Here is a 14,016-nt window from a genome sequence, read left to right on the forward strand (position 1 = left end):
TCCTCTTGGTAATGGTGACGGTTGTCTTTTGGATGGTTGATTCTTGGTATTGATGTAAATTGTGTCTACTATCTCATGTAGAAATGATTTAGTGACTTATATTTGTGAAACATTGATGATCTCTAAAGCCACCTTGATTACATTTAGAAATGTGAAAGATTTGTTGCTGGTATTTGGATTCTGCTTTCTCTGTGTCATTGGTGCTGGCAGGAATGCAGATTTCAGGAAGTGGGACACTACCTAGCTTCACTAATCCTGACTTTTCAGGCAGAGCCCTAGACCTTGAACAATATCTAAGTGTGGAATTCAGGTACTTTTATCACATGCCCATTGTCCATAGAATCCTAGGGGCATACTTGCAAATTAAGAGCAAATTCCCCACCCTGTCTATTACCACAAGTTCAGTTTTTTTTCTGTTGCTTGCTCCTCAAAGATTATGTTCATTGTCAGGTGGTAATAACATTATTAAATGGATTAAATTCTTCATAAAATTGTTCAGAGTTAAATTAGCTCATTTCTAGTTTTAGGACTTTTTGAACTTACTATGTTACCAATTACTGAGACTGATATAACAACGCAGTTGTATATTATGCATTTCATAGTCTATTCAGTAGAACACAAAGCTCATTCGAATGATTTTTTATCCATAATCTTGCATGGTATGTGTCAGTAATTGATAATAAAGTGAGAACGTGTAGACCATCCCATGGGTTTGTTACCCATAATTTTGTATGAGTCAATTGCCTTATTACTGAAGAGAAAAATGTAGTTCTGAGACTGCCCTTCTAGCAAACAACTGGCAGTACCTCTCAACATAATGTTTAACAATTCTCCTATGATGTTTGATTAAAGCGGGATGAACTATAGTTCACTTTAAAGGCACAATCAAACCTCTAAAGCAGCAATCTTGGCTTGTGGTTGCATTCGTGCAGTTATCTTTCACTGCCTTACATTATCTTTCACTCTTCTGGCCTACCTCACACAGGCTGCATGATTGGGTACTCTAGCCCTACCAACCATTTTCAGAAATTCCTTTTGTATGAGGGAAAGAAGAAGTTTGCCCGGGCCATTCATCCTATGAGTTTCCAAGTTATTTAGTTTTCTCACAGGCAAGCCATACTTGTACAATCACCATCTCCTTCAGGACCTGTGATGGAACAGTCCAGGACTGGTCAGTCCATGGACATGAAATGAGAAGAGAGTGCAACTGGGAACAATAGTCAAGACCAGCCAGACAAATAGGAGCAAGCTTATGTTATGTGGGCCCTCAAATGTTGGGTAGAGGGTAGCACCTGTCCCCTGCCATTATTTAAGATGGTGTTGCAATCCCTTCCCGGAGTCTCTAAGATAGGAAAGTTCAACTATATGGGGTCAGTCCCTGGGCATGGCTTATTAACTGTATGATAGAGACCCAAATGTGTATAATCCGTTTTATTTTAACTAGTCAGTGGCATCTTTTTCTGGTCTTTGTATTCCTCTGTTTACTGTGGGTGCCACTGTTGTAGACACATTGAATTCTTTACTAGAACGTCAGATTTTTTAAAATTTTAAAAATAACTTACCTTAGCCGAAACCGGTTTGGCTCAGTGGATAGAGCGTCAGCCTGAGGACTCAAGGGTCCCGGGTTCGATTCCGGTCGGGGGCATGTGCCTTGGTTGCGGGCACATCCCCAGTAGGGGGTGTGCAGGAGGCAGCTGATCGATGTTTCTCTCTCATCGATGTTTCTGACTCTCTATCCCTCTCTCTTCCTCTCTGTAAAAAAATCAATAAAATATATTAAAAATAACTTACGTTGACATTTTCACATCAAAGTTTTTATTTGTTTCTTTGTCCTTTTTGGAAAACTGTTGTAGTTCATAGCAGGATAGACTGGATGGGCTTGTCAAAAATAAACGTCAGGAATTCAGAAATTGTGGGAATGCTGCTCTTGTGATTGCTTTTCAGGTACAGCAACATGGATTTGAATGTGATTTAAAGCCAAACTCTATCTAGGATGGGGGCGGGGAGCTGAGACCTGTACACCAAGGGGGTGCCAGAGAATGACAGTCTTCCAGTCTAACCCCGCTATGCGTGGGCATTTATTTAACAGTGGTCTGGGAGGCATAGGCTAACAAATTCAAGCAATATGTAGGTTAATACTTCTTTAAATACTTACTCTTCCATACATTGTTGGCAATTTTGTCTGCCTTCCCCGGGTTGCTGATTTGCCTTGCAAGATGTTACTGAGACACCACACATTGTGTGTCATTCACAATAGATGTCTAGTATCTGAGTCTGAAAAACCCTCGGCTCTTTCTTACTCTCATCTTTAAACCTCAGTTTCCACACTTGCAAAATGGGAATCACACCTTGCTGTCAGGGATGTTGGGAGAAGCAAGTGTGATAATCTCGATAAAGTGTTCAGCACACAAGAGGTACTGTAGGAATAGTACACCATTTCCAGAATCCATATATCAAAGCAGAACATTATGGCTTGATTTAACTCCTTTCCCTACCTGGCCAGGACCCACTCCCGCTTCATCGCTTTAAACTTTTGCCATCATTTCAACTAAATGCTTGTTTTCTTTCACAGGGTCAGCACATTTCCTCAGAGGTGACTGAGCATCTCTTTGGAAACCAATCCTTTAATTGTGCTACGATGCCCGGAGGTAGCCTGGCAACCCAGATTTTGCCTTGCTCTGAACCGAGTTCTTTCTGGCACACTATAGAGTATACAGAGGTTGACTTATATAATCTTGTTCACCTGAAAATTATATGTTATTAACCAAGGTTACCTCAATAAATTTAATTAAAAAAAAGAAAAATGTGTTTGTTGCTTAGGGTTCTTGCATTTTGTAAAATACTTGTCTTCTTGCAATAAAATTTATTTCAGTAGATCCCACTTGTAGAATTTTACTCTTCACAATGAACACCGGCATGATCAAGGAAGCTGTGGTTCTGCCACATGCGTCAATGCCAGAACCAGGGCAAAGTTCGGAGCTATAGCATCTGATGCATTAAGGACGGGGGTTTGGTGGGGAGGAATGGGTTTCCAGGCCATTATGGAATTTCTCCCCCTTTGTTATTCTCTCCCCTATGTTTAGGGAAGTATTCCCCTCAAAGTAGTAGGTAATTTAATATCTTCCTATGAGAAGTGATCCTTTCAGCCACTCTGTGAAGGCCATGATTACTTATTTGAGGATCACGGAGGTGGTATGGGGAATCTCCTGATACTCCCAAGGTTAAGACAGAGGTAGGGTGACTAGCATGATTATACAGAAGATCAGTCCAGAAGTCAGTAGGACTGAAATTAGATGCAGCAGGCACACAGTTTATTCCAACTGAAGCCTGCATTTGAATCTTGGTCCTTTGTATCTGAGGTATCGATCATTACACTACACCTGTAGGTGTAGTATAATAAAGGCTTTGTAATAGCAGAATTAAATTGAGTAGAAGAATTGTTTGGCATAGTTAGTTCTCTAAACATATGCATACAGTATCTGTTCTTGTTTAAAATTTGCAATGAGCTAAAATTGCCTGTGTTCTGTACAGCTTACCATAGTTTACACATTTCAGAAAGTAACATTATTGTGGTCATTAAAATCTCCCCGTACTGGAAAGGAAACCAAGACCCTGACAGTCTGCCCTGCCTGTGGATATGTTACGCTGAGTGGTTGAGCATAGGTTTCTCTTTGGATTTCATAAAGATCTTGGGTTCAGCAATTCTATTCTTGCCATCCAGTCCAAGGGGCTCAAGCTGCTATTTTCCATTTCCTGCCTGAGAAAGTTTATAGGTTAACTTTTTAAAATCAATAGACTTATTTTGTATTCGTGAAGGGTTTATTCAATGAGACTTTGGTGTGTTGTCCTAGCTGGTTTGGCTCAGTGGATAGAGCGTTCGGCTGCAGACCAAAGGGTCCTGTGTTTGATTCTGGTGAAGGCCATGGCACGTACCTTGGTTGCAAGCTCCTCTCCGGCCAGGGGCTTGGTCCCTGGTCAGGGCATTGTGCAGGAGGCAACCAATCGATGTGTTTCTCTCACATCGATGTTTCTCTCTGCCTTTCCCTCTCTCTTCCATTCTCCCTAAAAATTAATGGGAAACTATCCATGGGTGAGGATTAAAAACAACATCAAAAAGACATTGGTATGTTTTTTCCCTTCCCAATCTACTCTTAGTCTGTATTTGCCATCTTGGTAAGTGGCAACTCTTCCCTTCCTATTGCTGAAGCCAAACACCTTGATGTCCTCCTGGACCCTTCTGTTTTTTTTCATGCCTCACATTGATTCCATCAACAAATCCTCAGCTATACCTTCAATATACTGCCAGGATCTGACCAGTGTTTTGTAACTCCACCGTTACACTTTTCTGGGTCGGAGTACCTACTTCTTCCCTTGCTCTATATAGTCACTTCTTGTATATATCTTTTGTTAAACATCTGCATGTTTCTGGGTAAAGCACTCGGAGTTACAGTTGTTGGGTCACAAGGATGCTTATGTTTAGCTTTGGTAGATGTGGAGCGGATGCGAGTGAATGACCACTGGAGCCCAGACCAAATTAAAATTTAGGGAGCCTTTATTAGCCGGGTGGCCGGGAGACCCGGCGACTGCTCTGCCATTCTCCACGCAGGGAGACCAGAGAGCAGCAGCGACCCTTTGTGTAGGACCGCTCTTAAGCACATTAACCACATCCGGTTTTTGCAGAACAAGTAACCCAAGACAAAACAGTTTTTCCCAAGCAACGTCAGGATCATGCCAATGACGACCATGTTATTCACAGGGTCATCCTGTTCTTCAGAAAGCTGACAGTGTTCTGTGAACGAAGGCTACGTGCTGGGAAGGGGCTATGAGACCATATCTCAAGGCTTGGCCTGGTGTCAGCACTGACAACTCTATCTGCGGCATAGTCCACGGCCTCTCTGGAATGCTCAAAAATTCTCACTCTCCAACAGTAGATACTGTCAAAAAGGTTCCCCACTTGGTTGGACCTATTTGCTCTCCCACCAGCAATGCAACTTCATAGTAAAGTTAAGGAAATGAGTTGTCTGAGGAAGAAAACATGGCTCCCATCCCACATTAAGTTTATTCATTTTTCCTCCCTTCTTTTTAACTTGGGAAATGCCTTCTCATGCTATTGAAATGACACAGTAGCATTTGGAAGATCTGTGTATGTTGCTATTAGTGGTAAACTGAATACTCTTCGCACAGCACCATCTTCTGAGTCCTGACTAATGGGCAGAGCTATCTGTCAGGCTGAGACAACTGGTTTCCCCAAGTCAGCCCTCTGTTGATGTATTCTTTGGAAGGAATACTTTGAAAAATATACCTGATGACAGGCCCTTTAGAGAGACGCCTTTTGAAATCCAGTCATTTCAAGAACCTTTTATCTCATCCATTTGTTCATTAGGATCCTACACTATGTGGAGAGCTTGAGACTCTCCCAGGTTAATACCAGGTCTTGTATCTACTACTAACTTCCAAAGTGACTTTGGCCAGGTTACTTCCCCTCACTCAGCCTCAATGTCTCCCTCTCATTTGTTTTCATTAAATTCCTTCAGTAAGCCACTGACAATTTGGATGATGGCTAATGCTTGATTTCAGGGGACTCTAATCATTTATGTTGGGCTAGATATAGCATCACACACACACACACACACACACACACACACACACACACACGAAATGCACATGTGCCCTTCAAGTACCTGTTTCTCAGTTAATAAAAGCTTATTGTCTTAGCATCCCTGGGTCCGGGTGAGACCACGTGTCCCAGGATCCGGGTGAGGCCTCGTGCACCTAGGCCCGGGTGAGCCCAAGTGGCCCTGGGTCTGGGAGAGGCCAAGCGTCCCTGGGTCCGGGTGAGACCATGCGTCCCTGGATCCGGATGAGGCCTCGTGCACCTAGGCCCAGGTGAGCCCAAGTGGCCCTGGGTCTGGGAGAGGCCAAGCGTCCCTGGGTCCGGGTGAGACCATGCGTCCCTGGATCCGGATGAGGCCTCGTACACCTAGGCCCGGGTGAGCCCAAGTGGCCCTGGGTCTGGGAGAGGCCAAGCATCCCTGGGTCCGGGAGAGACCATGTGTCCCTGGATCCAGGTGAGGCCTTGTGCAACTAAGCCCGGGTGAGGCCACGTGCCCCTGGGTCTGGGAGAGGCCAAGCGTCCCTGGGTACGGGTGAAGCCAGATCCTGGGTCCGGGTGAGGCCGTGCGCCCCTGGATCCATCCGGGTGAGGCTGGGTCCCAGGCCCGGGTGAGACCACGCGCCCCTTGGGTATGGGTGAGGCCACATGCCCCTTAGTCCAGGTGACGCCGTGCCCCTGGGTTCGGCCGAGACCAAACCAGAGGGAGTCGGACCTCCATTACCACCATTTGTCCACCATCCAGAGCTGAGGGGTCAGTGCTGACATGTACACATAAGGAACTACTGGACATCGAAATTGGGTCTCAAAAGAACTGTTGGTCCAGGGGGAAGCTCGCTACAGATTGATTCATTTGCCTGTCAGCATAAATATTATTGCTCGTCTCACATTCAGTTCTTATTAGTATATATCTAGTGACATTTGATCTCATTCATCTAGAGGAAATGATGAACAACATAGACTGAGGAACAAGAACAGAACCAGAAGCAAGGAGGCATCGATCGGACTATCGGGCCTCAGAGGGAGGATAGGGGAGGGTAGGGGGAGGGTGGGGGGAGGGGGAGAGTTCAACCAAAGGACCTGTATGCATGCATATAAGCCTATCCAACGGTTAAGTTCAACAGGGGATTGGGGCATGCGTGGGGAGAGGGGTGGGATGGGAATGGGGGGATGAGGACAAATATGTGACACCTTAATCAATAAAGAAATTTAAAAAAAAAAAAAAAGCTTATTGTCTTACTAGAAGCCCGTTGAACGAAGTTTCGTGCAATAGACCTTCCTTCACCTGGCTGCCGGCACCAGTTTTCAACCAGCAGCAGTTTTCCTCTGGCCACACGCGATCGGAGCGCCTCCTGCCAGCGAGATCAGCCACCCCGAGAGGAACTCCGATCCGGAGGCGCTCTGATAGGTGGGTGGCCAGAGGAAAACTGCTGCTGGAGGAAAACTGGTGCTGGCAGCCACGCAATTGGCCACCCCGAGTTCCACCACCGGTGCCTTCCACAGGCTCCATCGGTCCTCTGCAGTGCAGGCCATTGGGGCCTGCGGGAGGAACCAGGGGTGGGGACTCGAGTCCCCGCCCCCCGCTCATCCTGTCAGCCCAATTGTCAACCCTCAAGTCCTGCCCCCAGCCTGCTGCAGGCCCAGTCATGGGCGTAGCGGAGTGATAGTTACTTGCATACTTCCCTTTTATTAGGTAGGATGGTCATTAGGGGAGAAGTCCCGAGTATAGCAAACTCCAGACACACAGCTCCAGTTCCACTTCTTTGTGATTCCCTTGGAACTTTCATTCTCCATGATTTGGCTTCATTGTCAGGCTTCATTGGCAAAATGTCTAAAGGAGTTCCCAAGAGTCATATTCAGGTTTTAATAATGTCCACAAGGCGAAAAAAGGAACACATCCTGCTTTTACTTCTTAGGAAGAGGAAACCCTTTTAGGAAGCATCTTAGTGCACTTTTCACATTTCTCTGCCCCTGATTGGATCATATTCCCATGGTCTCCCATTTCCTTGCTAACAAAGGGAATGGTAAAATCATGATTAGCTTGCACTATTCATTGTGGGGGTAACGAGTATTGAAGTCAACTACTTGTAACTCCTTCTTCCTCTCCAAGTAGAGAATATAAAAAGCTAATAGTACAACTAGTGGCCCAGTGCACGAATTTGTGCACATTGAAAGGAAATTAATTAGAAGAAATATTTTAATATCGCTATTCGCCCTTTCTCTATAATAGAAGTGTCAACCAAATTAACGATTGAGAATGACAGATTGAAACACACATGTGAGATTGGCTCCAGTGAGAGCTTTACATGTATCACACATGTGTGAGTCAACTTAGCCTTTTATATATAGAGAATAAACTTGCTTAATAGACCTGTTTTCTGATTTAGCTAAACTTTCTCCAGCCCAGTGAAGCACCCCAACTTCTCTTTCAGGTAATTTTCAGCAACACAGCAGTAAATATCAACACAAAGCAGATTATTATTGTAGATCACTCAGGGAGAATAAAGGATAAAATATTTAACTGCAGCAGTGTTTGAATATATTCTGCTCAGTGAGAAAACCTGAAGTTATTTTCAAGGTCCACCATTTCTAACTTATTTTCAGTTGGTCAAGTTTCTAAGCTTTCCAAATCTCCGTTTTCCAGCTAATGAAAAGAAAATAGAATTCCACGGAGTCTTCTATCTACCTACTCCAGGACTTCTGTAAGGATCAAATGAGATGAGACATGGGAAAATGCTTCCCAGACATTTGGTTCAAGTGTAAAATGTTTGCACCTGGCTATAAAACAAGTCGTGTTCCTTGGCTGAAGATACTCTATGTAGCTAGTCATTGTTGGGGAGAGGAAGCCGGACATTGCTATGTGATGTCATTACCCAGCACCCACAGCCACCATTTCTGGTCTGGGCTGGGTTGTGGGCCACATTTTGCATCATGGGGTCTCAGCAGCATCAGCTGTGATTGGTGAGCTGTTGTTCCACGGTGGTGGTGGGGCCTGTGTCCCACTTGGGGGAAGCCAAGGGTTGCTTTGTCGGCACCAGGTCCATGCTGCCATTTCTCTGTAAATGGCAAGTGCACGTCATGGCAGCTCCTGCGTTGAGTGTCTGCCCCCTGGTGGTCAGTGCATATCATAGCGACTGGTCTGGTGGTGGGAGGGACACTTAGCATATTAGCCTTATATATATATATATATATAGACTAGAGGCCCAATGCATGAAATTATTTTAAAATATATATAGTTTATTGATTTTTTACAGAGAGGAAGGGAGAGGGATAGAGAGCCAGAAACATCGATGAGAGAGAAAGATCGATCAGCTGCCTCCTGAACACCCCCCACTGGGGCTGTGCCCACAACCAAGGTACATGCCCTTGACCAGAATCGAACCCAGGACCTTTCAGTCCACAGGCCGACTCTCTATCCATTGAGCCAAACTGGTATTTGCCTGATGCATGAAATTTTTGCAAAGGGTTCGGCCCCTGCAGATCCCCGATTCATCCAAAAGGTTGCCTGGGAGGTCGTTCAGCTGTCCGGTCTAATTAGCATATTATGCTTTTTAAAAAAATTTAATAAATCTTTATTGTTCAGATTATTACAATTGTTTCTCCTTTCCCCCCTCCATAGCTCCCCTCCACCCAGTTCCCACCCTCCCTTCTGCCCTAAAGTACCCCCACTGTCCTTATCCATAGATGTATGATTTTTGTATAGTCTCTTCCCGTACCCCACACACAGACACACATTTCCCCCTGAGAATTATCAATCTACTTCGATTCTGTGCCCCTGATTCTATTATGTTCACCAGTTTATTCTGTTCCTCAGATTATTAATTCACTTGACTTTTAGATTCACTTGTTGATAGATATGTATTTGTTGTTAATAATTTTTATCTTTACTTTTTTTCTTCTTTTTCCTCTTTTTAAAGAATACCTTTCAGCATTTCATATAATACTGGTTTGGTGGTGATGAACTCCTTTAGCTTTTTCTTATCTGTGAAGCTCTTTATCTGACCTCCAATTCTGAATGATAACTTTGCTGGGTAGAGTAGTCTTGGTTGTAGTTTCTTGCTACTCATCACTTTGAATATTTCTTGCCACTCCCGTCTGGCCTGCATAGTTTCTGTTGAGAAATCAGCTGATAATCGTTTGGGTGCTCCCTTGTAGGTAACTAACTGTTTTTCTCTTGCTGCTTGTAAGATTCTCTCTTTGTCTTTTGCCCTTGGCATTTTAATTATGATGTGTCTTGGTGTGGTCCTCTTTGGATTCCTTTTGTTTGGGGTTCTGTGCACTTCCTGGACTTGTAAGTCTATTTCTTTCACCAGGTGGGGGAAGTTTTCGGTCATTATTTCTTCAAATAGGTTTTCAGTGTCTTGTTCTCTCTCTTCTTCTGGCACCCCCATAATTCTGATGTTGGTACGCTTGAAGTTGTTCCAGAGGCTTCTTACACTATCTTCAACTTTCTGAATTCTCTTCTCTTCTTGCTTCTCTGGAGGAGTGTCCTTTGCCTCTTTGTATTTCAAATCTTTGACTTGATTCTTGCGTTCCTCTAGTCTGCTGTTGGGTCTCTGTATAATAGCATATTATGCTTTTATTATTATAGATGTTAGGATTATCTCAAATCCCCTGAGAGGGATTAAATGGTCATTTTCATGTCATGAGTCAATAATTGCTGTCAATTCTGTTCCATGGGACCAGTGTTTTTGCTTATGGAGGAGGAGGGCCACCTCATGGAGAGGATAATATCCACTATCCAGAGGTGCTGTTATCCTTCTATATTAGCTTAAGGCATATTATCTAGGGTTGGGAAGTGAGATGCAGTGTCAGTCATAGAATAGAACTGAATACAAAATGAGTGGTAGGCTTTCATGAATTTTATTCACTGTGCTGGGCTCAGGCAGCAGGCTGTGATTCTGCTTTCTGGGTTGTCTAATGCAAACCTGGACCAGATTCTAGCCTGTGGTATATGGCTAGAAACCCACAGGTTCTGAACACCGAATCCTCAGAATGGAGGATGGTCAGGTGAATCTGAGCAAGAAAGCTGCTGTAGTACTTATGATCCTTCTCCCTGGCCTTCTCCTCAAGGCACCTGCACCCATTGATCTTGGCAACTCGCTACAGGGAGCAGAGCAGCTCCAAACTTTTCAGAGACTAATTGGAAACTGCCTTTAAGTCAGTGTTGGTGCCAAGGGACCCAGAACACCCTTGCAGTAGTACTACCACTGAGTGGAGGGAGTTCTCATAGAGGTTAGGGGAAAATGGAGCTCTTCCCCAATTCTGCCAGTAGATGGACTCACTGAGTCCCTGAACCCCTCCTGTGGATTATTCTACCAGTTCCTGGATGGATTTGTCCTCAGGTCTCCTCTACACATTGTTTCAAATGTGTACTTTTGTGGTTGATGTTCAGCCTCACTGGGACCCTGCCCCTCTGACAGGAACATTTGGGTCTCTCTCTTTTCTTTAAGTAACATTTATATTTTTAAAAGTTAACATGTGCATGTGATAGGAAACTGAAAAACACAAGAAGCAAAGAACAAAGCCATCCCTAATCACAAGCAGTTTATAGTCTGGTGTGTTCTTCTAAATCCCCTGTGTATCTACACAACTAAGCTTCCATTTTTATGTAATTAAGATGTCACAGTTATATATCATGCTTTCTCACACATCATGAATATTTATTATTTCTAAGTCCCAAAGCTATGAGTATTTTGATAACCCGACACCAACTCATTCTGAAAGAAAATATAATCCTGCCTTACCTGGTGACCAAAATTTCATAAAGGACAAAAGTAGCTTGGGTCTCCGTTTAAATCCACCAGACCAAGACCCCAATGCCCTCTCCAAGGTTCCTTATTTGGTTGGTAGTTGTCAGGGCTACCCTGAGGTTCTGTTGCTTCCTCTAATCTCTGTGCTCTAACATGTGGTGTCACAGAAAACACTAAAGTTATCTTTTGCACCCTTTGAAAGATGTAGAGAGAAGGCATGAGGTGGGAGCTTACCCCCACTCTTTATACCCAGGTCCATGGTATCATTGTCCCTACTCAAGCTCCTGCTACAGGCTGCTCCCACAAGCCTCCTGACTTCAGAAATCTCCAGCCAGAAACAGCTGCCAGTCTCTTATATACTGGGACATTGGCCCTGGGGATACGGGTATTACAGTAAAAAGGAGCAAATCAAAGCTATTATAGCTCTTCCTCCTTGAAAACAGGAAGTGTACTGCAATACCTCATCCTTGTGGGAATTGCAGAGAATTTTGCCACTATACAGTACTTGAAAAATGCAGGTGTTATCCCTATCACACACAGGCTAATGTGGATCCACAGCTAAAACAGGCTCTCCAGTTAGTGTCAATCACCATGTTACTAATTCTGCCCCTTAGCCTTTAGCATCTGGCAGATCCAATAGTGCTCAAAATGGTTGGGGTAAATCTGCATGCTATATGGAGCCTGTGGCGAGCCCTGATAGGAGAACCTCAGTGAAGGCTGCTAGGATGTAATATCTACTACGAACCAGCTGCCAATATATATATAGTGCTGTTTCTCCCACTGCCAACATTTGCAAGTCTGGAAAAAGAGGAGTGGAAATAAAGGTGATGCCTCTCATAATTATAATACACCTGACTCACCGGCAGCATTTTTACTTCCAGTCCCTGCAATGTTTGTCTCTGCTGGTTTAGAGGTTTTCATTTCCTAGAAAAAAACACACATCCCCTTTAAGAAGAAACAATGGGTCCCCTAAAGTTGGAGCCACTATTTTTTTTTTTTTTTTTTTTTTTTTTTTTTCACTCTTAGCTTCTGGAGCCATTCAAGACAGGTGATTATGGTGTTCATGCTGTAGAATGAGGAAGGGAGGGATATGGATGAGACTCAGCTCTCCTCAATTGCCTTCTCATTCTATAATCCTGAGGGGGTGCACAGCTGAGTACTGCAAACCTGCAAACGACCACCAATGGCTCATACTCCTTAGCAATGAGAAACTGAGACTGCCCAGTAGATAAGGCCAAAGGAATGTGGCATTGGAAGAGACGCTTCAAATAACAGGACTATCTCATGACTCTGTGCAGAAATAATGACTGTACTTTTTCCTAGTTGTATTTCCGTGCTTATTATCACTTTTTAAAACTCCTCTCACCTCTTGTTTAGTATTGTAAATAGGACAGAGTGGAGCTGCTGCTGGTGAATTCACCATTTAGGTAGTGGAATTGTAGACTATCAAGTAGAGATAATGGCAACGCTAGAGAAAGAAGAGACATACATCACCGGGAGGACTTGAACTACAAGCAGTGGCACCATGACCTCATCTCTGACTATGATAACTGGAAAAGTTTGTGTGTGTTGTCTCTCTCTGGGTAGGTGTTGATTTTACATGGCATAGTTCAATGATGCCAGGAGGGAGCATTTTTTGAATCCATGGAAGAAGGGTATATTTGTACATGCCAGGGGTACAAGGAGTAGAAGGTAATTATTGTCCGTTATACTTTTCCGTCTACCTACCATCCCTTCCTTTTAGCAACTGCTGAAAATCATAGAGATTCGTTTCTTCAGAATCACTTGTGATAGAAACACAGGAGATGGAAAGACATTAGTACTCAGTAAAGCCCCTGAATAGGGACATCCTTGCTTGTTTTGGTGCCTCCATCTTTTAAGACTTCGGTTTCCTTGCTCAGAATCATTCAGATTCTTTGGTTCATCAAAATTGAGCGTTTGAACTTGACCTCTAGGTTCCCAAGCAGTTTTCAGGAAGGATTTGAAATGAAGCTGTTAGATTTCTAGTAAAACTACCCAAAGTGGGGACTTGTGTTAAATCATGTCTTGAAAGACAGAATGTTTACAATCCTCTGACCACTCCTACCCATATACTGACATACCTCAAACACGTCATGGGTTCTGCTCCGGACTACCTCAATAAAGGGAATATGGCAATAAACAAGTCTTAATCTTTTTGTTGGTGGAGGATCTTGCTTTCTTTTTTTAAAAAATATATTTTATTGATTTTTTTTTTTTTACAGAGAAGAAGGGAGAGAGATAGTGAGTTAGAAACATCGATGAGAGAGAAACATCGATCAGCTGCCTCCTGCACACCCCCCACTGGGGATGTGCCTGCAACCAAGGTACATGCCCTTGACCGGAATCGAACCTGGGACCCTTCAGTCCGCAGGCTGACGCTCTATCCACGGAGCCAAACCGGTTTTGGCGGATCTTGCTTTCAATTTGTCAAAAGCACAACATCTGTGAAGTAGTGAAACAAAGTATGGCTGTACTGGGGACTTGGATTCTAGAGACAGTGTCTCTGAGTTGCTGGGGAAGGGAGTCAATGCCAGTAGTCATTCGGGTGACAAGGACCAGTCGGAGTCTGAAGGCAGCCAGGGAACTGGGTAACTGCTTCCAAGGAAGGGGTCAATGATCACAAAAGAAAGC

This window comes from Eptesicus fuscus, chromosome 1, assembly GCF_027574615.1.
Source record: "Eptesicus fuscus isolate TK198812 chromosome 1, DD_ASM_mEF_20220401, whole genome shotgun sequence".
Lineage (NCBI taxonomy): Eukaryota > Metazoa > Chordata > Mammalia > Chiroptera > Vespertilionidae > Eptesicus > Eptesicus fuscus.